Source organism: Etheostoma spectabile, chromosome 1, assembly GCF_008692095.1.
Source record: "Etheostoma spectabile isolate EspeVRDwgs_2016 chromosome 1, UIUC_Espe_1.0, whole genome shotgun sequence".
Lineage (NCBI taxonomy): Eukaryota > Metazoa > Chordata > Actinopteri > Perciformes > Percidae > Etheostoma > Etheostoma spectabile.
The window spans coordinates 28,236,613-28,252,445 of NC_045733.1; the positions used below are offsets into that span (position 1 = coordinate 28,236,613).

The 15,833-nt window shown below is 41.6% G+C and overlaps 1 pseudogene; it reads right to left on the bottom strand.

Annotated features, from left to right (window-relative positions):
- Positions 1–10,801: 10,801 nt before the first annotated feature.
- On the bottom strand, positions 10,802–14,625 carry LOC116692353 (cytochrome c oxidase subunit 5A, mitochondrial-like; annotated as a pseudogene).
- Between the last annotated feature and the right edge of the window lie 1,208 nt (positions 14,626–15,833).

Consider the following 15,833-nt stretch of genomic DNA (forward strand, 5'->3'; position numbering starts at 1 on the left):
CCAGGGGGTCAGTGTGGACATTGTGGAGGACTACAAACACCTGCGAGTGCACTTGGACGATAAACTGGACTGGGCCAAGAACACTCAAGCCCTCTACAGGAAGAGCCAAAGCCGTCTAACCCTAATCAATCCCCCCTCCAAAGTGGGGTCCAATTTGTAGATTGTACTCTCCTTTTCACTCCATATTGCCCATGATAATGCAGCACTCCTCTGAAATCTTTCCTGTTGAGCTAAGCTAATAATGGACATTCTGCATCTGCAGATCCTCTAGAGTCAAACTCTGTCCGTCAATGTAGTTTTAAGGCTCTGCAATTTCCTGTCTGCCTTATTGTCATGATGTCGCATTCTTTTGACTGAGTTGTTTTCTTTTTTTGCTCATTTCCATAAATACCTTAATTTTCAAGATCCATGCAACTGACCTCTTTAATCTTCTCCAATCAGAAAAGTAGAGAATTAGTGCTTAGTAGCATTTTTTTATGTCTCAACATCAACTGCAATTAACTGTGAGCTCCCTTTTTACCTGGGGTCGTCAACGGAAATTTCAGAATCTAAGATGCTTACGGGCCAGGCTTCCCGGGTTCCCACAGAAATTCAGGCCTTCCATCATCTTCGGTTTATCAAAAACATCTATTTTAACCCCCTTGAAGCTTCATCTGCAGGATTCTGGGTGGTATGAACATACCCACTGAGAGACATCCGTGCTCTGTGAATAGTGGATATCCTGTTTGCCACAAAGGTTTGAAATCTCCTATTCTCATTTCTGATATACTTCAGAAACTGAAGTACTATCAGTCCAAAAACTGATTTTCAAGAGGAAGCTGTAATTCTGCTCTAAGCATCGTGTCCACACGTACTGCGAAACAGCTGCAGTGAGTTCCAAAGTGGAAGGTGACTTGCTTCAATGGAGCCACTCTAGCCTTCCTCGCAAGAACGAGACATGGACATTGTTGCGGTAGTTCTGCATTCTAAGGTATGTCACTGTCCATATCCACTCTCACTGGCATCTGAAAAGTGATGTATTGGCTGTGAATAAGTTGTCCAAAACTGCATGGCTTGAGCATCGATCCACCTTAAATGCAATACCTTATCCAGGTCATGCAACCTTTGATCCATGCTGTTGGAGAGCCGAGGGAATCTGGTCATCCATCCATTACTCATCCTACAACAATCCTGCAATATGAACTTTGCTGGAAGTGTGAGTGGTGCAAGAAATCCTAAAGGATCATAAACTGAGTGACCACAGACAGAAGTCCCACGTCTAGTAGGTGGCTGTTCCTTGCGTGACATCTTGAACTTAAAAACATCGGTTCAACACACCAATGAGGCCAAGGGCTCTCTTACTGGCAACTGTCTCTGTCCAATTCAACTCATGCCAATCGTTGATCTCTGCTTTTCTGGAATGGATAGCAATACACCACGATTATACTAATCATTTTGCAAATGGAAGCCCCCCTTTGACAAACTGCTGTCAGATCCTGGCCCATTTCCACAGCCTCATCCTCAGACGGCATGCTTTTAAGACAGTCATCCATATAAACTTCGATTGACTGTGCTATTTACTTCATCAGAGAAACTGTTCTAGGATCTTCTGCAGTCTTTCGTAGAGCGTAACAAGCACAGCTAGGAGACGATACTGCCCCACAGATGCCCAGTCATCCTGTATTCCACAAGTTCTTATTTAAGTCACATTCGGGCCACCACAAGAATCGCAGGAAATCTTGATATCTGGGCTACCTTGACTTGGTGGAACAGGATGAATGTCAGCCATTATGGCCAGGTTCTTGTCTGAAACTTGTAATGACTCCTAACAAGACTGGTAAGATAAGGGCCTTTGAGAAGCTGACTGGTACGAAATTCCGTCTGTACTTGCTCCACAGTCAAACACAACACGGAGATGTTTTTCTTAGGATGGGTACACTCCATGGTGTGGAATGTACATATATTTCCTTCAGAACCTTCCAACTGATGTTCTGGCACCGTTCAGCATATCCTTTTTTGATGACATCACTGAGAAAGTTGGTGTATTCCTGATGGTACTTTCATTTCTCTCAAACCTCCTCTTCAATCCAAGAATGCGATGCTTGCAATACAGTGATGTTTGGCAAGAGACATTTCTTTTCTTGAACGGATTTGAAGCTGTAATGTCCATTTTGAAGTTGAACTGAATCTTTCATAATTCCATGAACTTTACGTCATCTCTCGACTATCCTCTTTGTCTCCTGTTGTAGGCTCATTAAAATCATGTTTAGAATGCATTCAGTAACTCCTCCAGTCTTTCTATTGAGATCCTATTAACTGTAGCAGTGTGGCCTCTCTCACACTGCTATTACTGCATCCTTGAATGGGACATAAACACCCCACCCAATAGGGTCCTAATGGCATAAGGTCCATTTCCGTGACTGTTTACGACTTCCAGGGTTCAAGCATTTTGGAGGCGTTGGTGCCTATCAACAACTCCCGTCGCCTTGATGCGAGGAACAATCAACACCATCCAAGTAGGGCCATTTTGCTAGTTTCCTCTTCTTGATGATGTTGCCTGTTCCTACAGGCATCCTTTTCTGGGTGTAAACTTCTGGTAAGTCGTAGAACCGTTTTCCAGTGAGACTTGCAATCTCTAAACCAGTCAACCTGTAACTGGAACTGATGAACTTGAGGCCATGGTTCGTAGACTGATTTGAGTTTTCCTTCATTCATTTCAACTTCATCATCAGTGTTTCTGAGCAAAATGTGCTGTACTACCTGGATCAAGAAATGCATAGTTTTGTATGACTTTGTCGCCTTTACTGGACTTTCCTTGAATGGTAGGATGGATAAAATCCCGTCACTAATCCCAGCCCCTGTAGACCACCTTTTGCAATAGAGATCATGCGCTGTTCACAGATTTTTCCTTTGACTGTTTATGATCTGTGTGTTTTGAGATCATGTGGTTGATGTGAAGGACGCTGGGATGGTTTTGGTTGCCATATATTGCAAGTCAAGCGCTTATCGCAATCCTTACTCATATGCCAATGCAGAGGCACCAAAGCAAACTCCTTTTTCCTTTAAAAGGTTTATCTTGTCCCTATGCGTTTCTCCTTCAATAGGACACCCGTACCAGTGGATGACCTTGAGAGTCAACACACAAATGTGGGTGTTCTTGCAGATAACCATTTTGCCACTGAACTGGTTGTGGTTATGTGATTGTTCAGATGGAAGTGTTCAATAGTAGCAGTGGTGCAAAACGTTTCCTTTAAATCGTGACTTTGTCATCTTGTGCACATTTTATTCATGTAAACAAGCTGTGTGGTTCTGGATATCCCCAAAATGGGTCAGACACTATTTTTCACTTCATGTTCTATGATGACAATCCATGAATCTTGCCATGCGATTGAATTTACAATATTTCCAAGCAGAAACTCCATTCTCTTTAACTTATATGGAAGTTTTAGAATCAATGCTTCATATTCGCGGCATGTCCAGTTCTCTCATGCAAAGCACATCCTCATTGCATTACAACATTCCCGCAAAAAACAACGCATATGCTTGAAGAGATCCGACGTCCTCCGATTTTACTCCTGGCCAATTGAGGACTTTTTCCATGTATGCTGCGGTGATCTTATGTTCATTGCCAAAGTGTTCTTGCAACAAATGTTTAGCCATAGTATAGCCTCTTTCTGGAGCCATATACTGACAGCTACGAACTAACTCCTTTGGACGTCCTCTTGTGTACTTATCCAGGAAATATAAACAATCCCCTTTGTTGCTGGCATTGCTCTCCACACAATGTTCGAACGCTCGTATAAAAGATTTATACTCCAGAGGATTCCCATCAAAAAATGGTATTTCTCTTGGTGGTAATAAATGAGCAGTCTGTTGTTGTATAAGCATGTTGATATTCATTTGGCCTTGCAGCAAGTCATACAGTGCTGATGTTTCATACTTTCTTTGCAGTAGTAGTTCAGACTTACTGACATTTGGATTTTTAATTGCAAGTGAGGGTCCAGAAGAGGTTCACTTAAATGGTTTCCATGCTTGTTGTTTTAGATGATATATCCTGGACTGGTGTTCTGTGTTGCACTCCAATATGCATGTTGTTGCATTAATGTTTGTTGTTGCATGGGGGTGGTTGTAGAATGTCCAGAAGGGTAGGTTATATGCATTTGCTCGTGGATTAGTGAAGGGAATTTTTACTCTAACCTTGCTCCTTTTTCATGAATTTGGAAATTGGTGGAAGGGTCCTTTAACCTTGTTCCTTTTCAAAATAAGATCCATCCCATTTGACTGTGTGTTTGAGCAGTCTTGGTGACTGGAAGCAGTAATACTGCTAATTTAGAGCAAAGCGGCCTTCGGTATCGAGTCAGCCTTTCCTTCGTCTCCGTAGCTCCTCTGTTTGCTCTTCCAAAGCGTGCTTCTCTTAAGCTGCGGCGCGAGTTTCAAGCGCAGCTCTCTCTGCCTCACTTGAATGCGTGCGTGATGCAATAGAAGTGAACTGCTTTTGAGCTGGCGCGACTTTTATGACAAGAGTGTTGTGCAGAAACATCGTTACAACATTAGAGATACTGTCTTCAGGTTTCACTCACAATCTCATTTTCAGCAGTTAGGAATATCTGCTTTGCCAACATTTTGTTTACGTTTCATAAAATCAGAAACACCCAACATCTTGCTTTAAACCAAATCTCATGTTTGTCTTTTTCTGCAGGAGGTAAGAGTTTTCCAGAGATGTGTGCGTCTCCTTTGCTTCTTTGCACAGAGTTGTGTATTTGTCAAAAGTACAATGCAACCTCGTATTCATATTCTCTGTCCTGCATCAACACTTGTATTTGACCTTTTAGAGTAGATGCTCTGTTTAATTTTAACTTTCTTGTTTTTTGAAGCGTTTCCAATTTATCCAATAGTGCTTTTTGTGTTAGTTTGACAGGTCGTTTAATGACAGATTGGGTTTCAGTTTCACCGCTGGCTGCGCCCTCGTCAGCTGTGGTGAACTCATCAGCATTAATACGCTCATTTTGTACCCTTGTTACAGAATCCATAGTCAACCCACATAATCAAAAACACTCCTTAAAATAAACATGCATTTAGATACACCCACAGTTTATTTAAAACCAATTCTGTTCGTTATCATGTGTGCACACACTTTAAATGTTAATGGCCATGAATTGTATTGGTAGCGCTACGTTTACCTTGTCAATTGGTCTTGCTCCAACTGTCCTCAGCTGTCAATGTTGCCGCACTGAGTTTCCACTCTGCTCCGCTCGCGCAACCGCGTCCGGCCGCCCACACTCTCCAATGTGTGGTCACACTGGTGGCTCCGGTTCGGTTCCTCTCTACTGCAGAGTAGAAGCTGCCGTGTTTTCCAAAACGATCCACCTCGAGACCCAGAAATCCACGATGGCGATTCTATGTGCGAAATCCCACGACGGCGTCCTCGGTCAGCTGGTTACATATCCAATGAATGCGGATCTGGCGAGTTCCTTAAGAAGCTTTCACTTTAATGTAGAGTCTCTTATCATCTCCTACACTAGGCCAATGCGTGGGATCAGGGGAGAACTTGCTTGGACGCGTGTTGTCTGTGCCAATAATCAATGTCCACACGTACTGTCTGCATTTGGTGCTGGTGACCCATTTATTTTCCATTTGTCAAATTCCAACTTAATACGACTGCACGTCTGACATTAAACTGACCTCGAAACTGACACGCACAAACAGGTGAAAAGCTGTTTGCTTCCCGTTCTCCACACACCGTGTACCTGAGGCTGATTACCTTTATGCCTTCCCAGGCAAGCGCCACCCAGTGCTCAACACAAAACTGCAGAACACATACATGGTATATAATGAAACAAAACAAAATGTTGTAATGGCTTCAACACCTTGTATGCATTCGGGAATGTGACCATTTCAAATTTTTACAAGAGAAAATGGTACAAGTTACACTTTTCTACCTGAAAATCAATGGCCTTACCTTATTTTCTGTGATACACATGTATCCTACTCAATTAAAAATTATTCTGGATATGACACGTGTTTTTTCCATAGTGGATTTTAACATGATTATACCTTATGACAAAAAACAAACAAATCCCCTTCCATTTTTAATAACAGAGACTGATTGCATTCCCTAAACATATATGTTATCTCAATTGTTGAAATTGAGATTTGTTAATAGATTATGAAGTAAAATTTTATTTCTGAATTGTTTTTAAAAACCCAAATAAGTCACGGGTCAGTGTGACCCAAGGGATACGAGGGTCTGGAAGTGAAGACAATACGAGGGTTAAGGATGCCAATAACCAGAGCGTGGTTTTATCCCGTCCCGGAAGCTGTGTGGACTACCAGACCCTCCTCCACAGCACTGTGGCAATAACTCCTCTCCTACCTTAGCTCCTTGCCTGGGCTGATGCACCACTGGAGTCCTGGTGAGAGGGCTTTCTTCTCAGGGCTTTCCCGCCATTTCCGTGGTTTCATCTATGAATTACAACAAACAAAAACAAGCACACTCAAATAAGAACTGTATTGTGGATAACACTATGCAGTATATGGAAAGAATAGTCATATCTCAGTGTAGGACTTGAGATTCATGAAGCGTCCAACACACACTCCTACAGGTGTATGTAAGGTCTTTGAGAATTATGACGTGTGTCGATCAGACTTCCAATTAAAATCAGTGATTGTTTTTTAGTTTTTTTCTGCATGGTGTAGATTGAACACATTTTAAGCCTGATTAAGAGAAAAACATAAAATTACCTGTTTGACAACGTGCTGGCTCGGTATGTTTGTTCCAATACATTCAAGCAGGCTGTGACTAATCCAATCAATACCTTTGCGAAGTTGTTTTCATTTTAAAGCTTTTACGCCTAACATTTTGATATTAATAACATCGTTACATTCAAAGCACTTGCCAAATGAGTTGAGACAAAGTTAATTATGGACTATCAGACTCCACCAACTCTCTCTGTATTTCTCAGTATGGCTGTGTTAGAAGTTGTGGTGTCTGGCGACTTTAATTACTCCATCATGCTCATGTTCCATCAGGTTTTTTTAATCCTTCGTGTCCTCCTGTTCTTCTCACGTGGACGCGCCAACAGTTTTGTTGTCATTTTATAGAATTCCTCATGGAAGGGCCACCAAAGCACACACTATAGGTTTAATTAAACTTTGGTGTATATCCACATAGGGCTGGCGATATAGAGAAAAAACAAAAATAACAGATATTCTAGACCAAAAACCTCCACACATTTTGTGCTTGATTATTGGGCTTTAACTAAATGTTATTACACAATGGTATTTTGATAAATATTTCCAGAATTATTTTAACGACTTGTGGGTAAAGGTAATAATAGAACAGCAAACAGTCGTATGTTCAGAAAATTGCATCACTTTTCTGTAATGCAGCCTGTAAAAACAGGTAAAGCAAAACTTAAAATTTATGATATACCAAAATCTAAGACATATCTATCTCATATCGCATATTGATGCAACATCGATTTATTGCTCAGGTTCTATATCACACCTGGGGTAGTGTGCATGATGGTCTTATCTTTGCTCCTTCTAGGAAGATTAACAGGTTAAAGCAGCTCTTCTAAACCCTGGAAGGCGAGAGATGACTTTCCTAGCGTTGGAAGGTTGAAAAAAAAAATATCTGCCTAAGTACACCAAGTATGCATCATTTTTAAGAATGATGCATAATGATTAAAAAATTTTTTCTTTGGGTGCCTGGTAGCTCACTTGAATGAGTGTGAGCGCATGTACAAGGCACCGTCCCAACGCAGCAGCCTGGCTTAGATTTCCAACCGCATGTTGCCCCCACTCTACTCCCCCACCTTTCCTGTCTACAGCTTTCCTATCAATTAAGGCAAAAAGCCCCAAAAAATAACTTTACAAAATTTTATACTTTGTGATAGATAATCGGCGAGAATAGGTTCAATCCAGAGTGTTAAAAATGACATTCTAACCATTTCTTATAATGCAGGGATAACAAAACTGCATTTTCCATTTGCTAATTAAGAAATTGTCTTTTGTTTGTTTATGGAAAGGAAACCACCAGATAAATCAGTTTCCCTTTCAATTTACTGTGTGTGTGTGTGTGTGTGTGCGCGTGGGTGTGTGGTGTGTGTGTGTGTGTGAACATATTTAAAACAGAAACTAAAGAGTCTGGGAATATGTCATGGCCTTTGCATGTGTCGTCATCTCACATGACAGATTCACACTCCCTAAGCTTTACTGTGCATTAAACCTCTTCTCTGTGTGTAAATCCTCCCTGTCCATGACATTTTTGGCTTTACTCAGGAAGTGCAACGTCAGTCTTTTTTTTTTTCTTGTAGATACCAATAATATTGAATTAGAATCGCCGTCAGTCACAGAGGGTGTTGAAATACTTGAATGAAAAGAATGATAAACTTATAAAGACACTTGAATGAAAAGTTGACTGTATGGATGCTTTATACACAGAGTCTGAACAACATTAACTAATAAAACTGTTCGACTTTACCCATGGTGACTCAAGACTCTGCTGTCCTGCCAGCTGGCACCTTTGACAGTCTTCCAGCTGTCCCATTTTGTCCTTGTCACAATGTGTAAACCACGCTAACTCATAAAAAAACAATATGAAAAAGACTCCTGACTTATAGACAGGCGGGATAATAACATTGGTCATGAGTCAGGAAGAAATGCTTACGTAGTTTGAGGTGGATTGCTGGACTCTGGACATGATGTAAGGTCCTTTTCTCCACAGGCCTGATCCCTCCATCGGCTGGTCTTAGGTCTTGTTCATTCTGGGCCTGAGGTTGGAGAAAGAGGATAATTTGTATTTAATATCATGTATGGCAGCTAGTAATAACGAAATGGAATCATGTGATGACAAATGACAAGATTGTTTGTTTTCTTGCTGTTGGAGGGGTGGGGGGGGGGGGGTCTTAACAAGTTTTTAAATCAACTCCATGGTACTCAAATATAATCTTCATTAAACATGTCTTTGTAGCGTAAATCATTGTTATATTTCCAAATTAGTTTAAATTTGTCTACAGTGTAAACCCAAATATTCACTAGCCAGACTGGAGTAGTCAGCTCTCTCAAGCAGTCCCTTTGGTTTATAAAAGATAAACATGCTATAAGCTCGTTATCATTTTGTAAATATCATTTACAGACAAACGTAAGCAATGTCTCAGAAGTTAACCTCTCGACACTAATGGTGTAAGCATGTCTCATCTGAAACTGTCAAAAGCTGTAGTAGCTTAGCTGTCAGGCTAAGCTAGTACGCTAGTCAGCTAGCTAGCCTCCCAGTTTTCATTTACATGCTAGCGTTACGGACTAGCTTTAGATGACATTACAGACGAAACTGAGGCTCCGGCTGCCTTCCAGCAAGGGTCCTTCGCTGTTCTCATGATTCGTTCATCATCGTAGCGTTAGTTGCACGAAATATTACACCACAACACAGCCATTATGATGTCAAGTGTCCCACCGACGCAGGACGGTGTTGTTTTTTTCAGCACAGGCAGGCCTTCTTTAGCTAGCTCGTTAGCTTTGCTACTAGCTATCAGTGACAGGTTCCCTACTACTTCCGCGGCAAGACTTTCAAAATAAATCCCATTATGAGACCTTTCTAAAATGAGTTAGTTATTTTTTTTTGTAAGTTTATTAGTAATGATTACAAGATCTTTTGTTCATCACATTGGCAGAAATGCTTTAATTGGGTTAGCCGCAATAATATATATAATTATCATAATAAATCGAATGTAAATACATAAATATATGTGTAATATATAATGTTTATAACACTGAATGTGTGGACAGCACTTTGGGTTACCTCACATGTATCGTAAATAGGTCTGGCAAGAGCAAGATTATTGTAAAATTAATACAGGCAGGAAGAGTTACAGCTTTCTGTCGCCATTAGGGAGGAATGAGAGAAGTTTAGAGGGGAACACACTTTCGACGGTCTTCTTGAGTAACACATTTCTGTAATGATGACTAAATTAAACAGTGTGACCTTGGAACCCCATACCTAATGTACTTCTTATTTAAAAATAATTAGCATTTGTTATGAGGTTAAATACCATATGTAAGCCTGACCAAATCAGCAACATGGTTGATATTTGTCTTTGTAGTTAAATTCAATCAATTGGAGAAGCGTTAGTATTTCATTCTTCAAATGGAATGGAATTATTGTTTGTGTAGTCTGTTGTGAAAAAAAGTTTATTATGCATGTGCAGCTGGGTCACATGCATAATAGAATTATTCCAACAACATACATTTTGATTTCTAAAGCAAAAGATCTGACTAATACCATGAAACAATGGCTCCATTTTATGTAAATAGCCCAGTAAGCTACGTCACTAAGAAGCATGCATATTGGCAGGGACTCTAAATGGAATGCAGCAAACATTTATTTACACCTGTGTTTTTTTTCCTGCTATGAGTCAAAAAGCTCAAATGTAAAAAAGACCCTTGAAAGTGTTCAATGATTCCAGAAAAGAACAATACAATACACATTCTTTGATTATTACTTATTAGGGCCAGAATTTGTAACACAACAGGACAGCATGGATTTGAACAATATAGACCATATTTGGACAGGGGAGAATCAGGAGGCTCTTCTCTTTATACATCAAATGACCTGAGGAAAGAGGAACAAAAGATTTTTTTGCTGCAAGCAGTATATGCATATAATTCATGTTTTGACTGTGCATTCTAGAGTAGGCCAGCAAACATTCAGGGTTTGAGGCAGCGTCTGGAAGGTCATTACGCCTGAAGCATTTCTCTTTCTAAAGTCTCCCAAGTAAATGTGGTAGTATAGTACAGCGCAGTCTCACTTGACAGTCTATAACTATCAATGCCCCAGCTCTTCTGGTGTTGAGATGCCAAGTTCTGACAGGGTTGGCTCAGCTCTTGGATCAGATAGGGATAAATGTCTTTATGGGGGCTGCTTTGGTCCTGCAAAACACAAAAACAAAACAAATGATAGCATCACTCTTTTTTCCATAATCACATAAATATATCACCAAATACGCCTTTTATCATCCTAAAAACATTTCCAGGACTTGGCCATCAGTCTATGACTCCGTGGCAGAAACCTCATACATGCTTTCATTACCTCTCCTAGGACTACTGCAATGGAGTCCTGTCTGGGTGCCCAGCAAAACCCTAGACAGGTCGACGTATGTCCAAAACTATTCGCTAGGGTCCTCACCTACACCAAGACGTGTGCAGCACATCACCCCCGCCCCATCACCTCTGCATTAAATATAAAATCCTCTTCACCTCCAAATCCCCCATGCCCTGGCCCACAGTACCTCTCAGACCTCCTCATCATACACCCCACCCCAAAAACCTGCAGTCCTCAGACGCTGGCAAAGCTCTCCATTCCCCACACGACTCTGTCCTTGGGAGACAGGACCTTTATGGTGTTTTTCCATTACATTATACTCTGCTTCACACTTTTTGTTTTTCCTAATGAAAACGTACCCAGTACCTGCTAACAGGTACTTTTTTTTTGAGTATCACCTCCATGGAGATTCCAGCAAACGGAGGCGCTACCAAAAGGTGACGTGAAAACCGGCAGACGAATTGCTCGGAGAGAGTTGTCACTGATCACGGCGCCACCCGCCATTTTTAAACACTGTAGTTTAGCCAGCTGTGTTTTTATAAGCCTCCGGCTCCTTTGGTAACAAAATTTGCAAAAACACCACACTTTGACGTTCTGTGTGTTGCCATGGCAGTTTTTCTGCGGTGTCGCTTTGACGACCAGCCATGCTCGCCTAAACACAAGAGGCAGTACTAAATCTACAACGGAACATGGAGGACGGGAACCGCGGTCCGAGTTAAGCCGAGCAGAAGCTGGTACTAGCAGTGGGTACGCGGCATTGTGTTGCAGCCCATCCCTCTGAACTCCCATCCCGCAGATATTCAAAATGCTACATCCCTGGACATGTTTACAAAAAACTCCTCAAACACCACCTTATCACCACACAACTCCCTTAGTTAGCCACCGTAATTCTGTAAAGTTGTTTTTTTAACAAATTCTATTGTTTATTTTACCTCCAGTAATATCTGAGTACATTTTTAGTTGTGCTTTATTTCTAATTAAATGTTGGGTGCTTTTTTAAGCAATGTGTGGACAATATGAACCCCTAATGTGAAAGTTTGTGATGCGACACTGAAAAACAAAGTCAAATTCTTGAACTTAAGTGATAGTTAAGTTAAGTCATTCAGGCTGTGAGTCTGTCAAAAGTCCCCACTCACAAAGCTCAGGTTTTAGGCAGACCCCGAGTGAACATCTGAAGGGACGGACACTAACCTTAACGGCCTCTAGGATGCGACGGCGCTAGCCAAGTACATTCAGTCTCCGACAAGCCCTTAGTGCCGAATCGAATCTTGGCCTCAGGTACCAGGTCATACCCAATCAGGGTGTTCAATGCTTGAAAAATGAATGGAAAAAAATGAAATAACATTACTTCAAAAACCAAACAAAAAGGATACACAATAACATAAGAGAGAAAAGCAATATCGGTAGACTATAAACCCATCACATACTAGCTGTTTGCTAAGGTGGTTACTGTGGGAATGAGCCTATTGTAACTGCCCTGCTGTGTATACATGGGGAATTAAAATATCCAAAAATTAGTCCAATTTATTTACTGGGTATGGTATTTGACCAAACCAGAAATAGAACTATGTCCAAAGGAACAAGGAGGAGGACACAAAACCATAATGATAAAGCATATGTTTGTCAACAAAATCACCTTTCTTCAGCTCCCAGGCATCTATGTCAGGCCTTGCTGAGAAGTGACCCAACGGGCATCAAATCCTCATCCGTCCCACCTTGCCATGGGAGTAACATCTGGATGCCAATGGAGTGGAAAACCACAGTTAGAAACAGAATTCTTCAAATGGTTGTAAATACTAGTGTGGTAATTCAATACTGAAGCTTCAAGAACTCACAGGTACATGCAATATAAATAAATAAACCAGTTTCTACAATACCGTTGTTGGTTTTAATAAGCCAAACACAAGCAGTAAAACAAACGTCTACGATTTCTTGATTTGAATGAGTGAATATCTTATTAAACAATATTGTAAAGTTGGCCAGACACTCTATTGCAACCTTTAACACCAAACTGATCAGAATCTTTTCTGATGGCCAAGGGTGCTTTTGCATACAGGGATGTGAATCAAGTCAGTCTTCTAGAACAATATATCACTCAAAAACAAAGAAGAGGGAAACATGAATAAGAATAATAAATACGAATATAAGTTATGTGGAGAAAACAGTTGGTGTTTAATTAAACAGTCAATCAAAAACTCATCTATTTAAATCACATTTATAAAAAATATCACAGGCAAGCAAGAGTGGACTGCACTTATCACTGTAACTAGTCATATATATATATATATGATAATATATATACACACACACACACACACACACACCCACACAACACACACACACACACACACACACAGATATATATATATCAAACTGTACCAAATTTGGGTTCTTGAAGAGGTTCCAGGGATTGTCACTTTAATTCCATCCATCCAACACACAATGAAGAACGTATGATATTTTAGTCATGGATTTCATAAACTTTCTGTATTTAAAGATCGAAGCAAAATCTTTCAGATGGGGGATCGGGACAAATCTTATCAAATGGGGCGTCCGTGGTATAACTTGTGTCAGTTTAGTGTACTTGACATGGGGAAGTTTGCTGTAGTTGGGGGTGGCAGTAGCTCAGTCATAGGGATGTTGGGTGGGAACCGGAGGGTCACTGGTTCAAATCCGTATGGACCCAAAAAGTTGGGAGTGGGATGGTGGCTGGAGAGATTAGCCACTCACCTCCTGGGCACTGCCAGGTGCCCTTAGCAAGGCACGTACCCCCCGACCGCTCAGGGCGCTGGTTCGAGCTGGCAGCCCACTCACTCGACATCTCCCTGTATAGTGCCTGTATAGGTCCTGAGCATGTGTGTGTATTCAGGCTTGTGTTATACAACAAAAAGTGTGTACCACAGAGTGCAGTACAGTAATTTCCCCATTGGGGACTAAAAACAAATTATCTGTATCTTATACTTCTAAGCTAACGACTAGCTAAGAGAGTTTAAGGTCAGGACCAGTTAACTGGGAGGATAATAGGACCAAACACAGGTCATAATCTACATCTTAAAGGCTTCCATAGTAAACGATACGCACATTTTAAAAGCTAGCGATATACATAGTACAGCATATGGTCGAGTTAGCTAGACATTAACGTACAGCTGCGCATAAACAGCGGTGAATGACGCTCTTGAACAAACTAAAGGGGGTCATCACAAGGTCGTGACTTTTTCTGCTAAATCATTTCGGGTGTTTTTTTTTATAAAACACGACTACGTGAGGTGTAAAACTATTCCGTTCAAGACCACAACGACAGCTAACCATAACAATAATTTATTGTCTCCATAATTTAGCTTTTGCACACACAGCTGTAGTCTAGCTATGTAGCTAACTTAGCGGGCCAGCTTATTGTAGTATCTTTATATCAGACGGTCTCTCGTTTCACGGTAGAAGAAAAGCAATGGGAACGTACCGAGTAGCAGGGTCTAGAGCGAGCCAGATCCGGGCCCTGTGGCCGACAGTCGGAACACGGCTCGGAACATGGTACAGCAGGTAGTGCTAACCGTCCTGTGTGCGCTAACGGAGACCGATTCTTTTCTTCTTCTTGATTCAGGCAGGCTATACGGCAAACTATGGCGTATTGCTGCCCTCCTCTGTTCTCTAGTTGCTATTTACACTTTTAATAGATTGGTCTATATGGTTCATATACTCCAATATTTCGCAGGTACTCCATCAGTTTTTCAATTTGTTACAACCGTCCAAATTCAAGAAAGGTGTAAATTAAAAACAGTTTACCAGTTGCTCCCATTCTCTGAATAGTTTCTTCCTTTGTAAATATTTTTATTTTTTATTTTTCACACTTCCATCAGGATTTACCAGTCAGAGCCAGCCCACTCCTCGGCCCAAACCTCATCTGGATAAGACTAGGCCAACTAGATCTGTCTTTCGCTACCATTCTTGTGTACTGAATAATAAGTTCTCCCTTCCTTTCACAATCCTGTGAACGTACCACATTCTTTACGGACTTGTAGTATTATTCTTGGTAATCTCGTGACCACTACTGACAAATCGGCAACACCGGGGCCCCGCAGGGGACTGTCCTCTCTCCCTCTCTTCACATCTACACCACAGGACTTCAACTACCACACAGAGTCCTGCCATCTCAGAAGTTTTCTGATGACTCTGCTGTGGGTGGATGTATCAGCGGGGGGGGACGAGGCTGAGTACAGAGCTGTGGTGGGGGACTTTGTCACATGGAGAAGCTGGAACCATCTAACAGCTCAACGTGACAAAGACCTGTGGTGGTATCTAGGAGAGCCAAGGCAGCAGTGAGCCTGTTTCCATCCAGGGGGTCAGTGTGGACATTGTGGAGGAACTACAAACACCTGCGAGTGCACTTGGACGATAAACTGGACTGGGCCAAGAACACTCAACCCTCTACAGGAAGAGCCAAAGCCGTCTTACTTTCTGAGGGAGCTGAGGTCCTTTAACATCTGCAGGACAATGCTGAGGATGTTTTATGAGTCTGTGGTGGCCCAGTGCTATCCCTTTGCTGTGCATCTGGGCAGCAGGCTGAGGGTAGCGGACGCCAACAGAATCAAAAACTGATTCGCAAGGCCGGTGACGCGTGGGGGTGGATCTGGACCTCTGTCGGGTGGTGTCAGAGAGGAGCGCTGTCCAAACTACATCCCATCTTGGACAATGTCCTCGCACCAACTCCATGGCTTGCTGCTCAATCACAGAGCACTTTCACCCTGGATAGACGCAATTC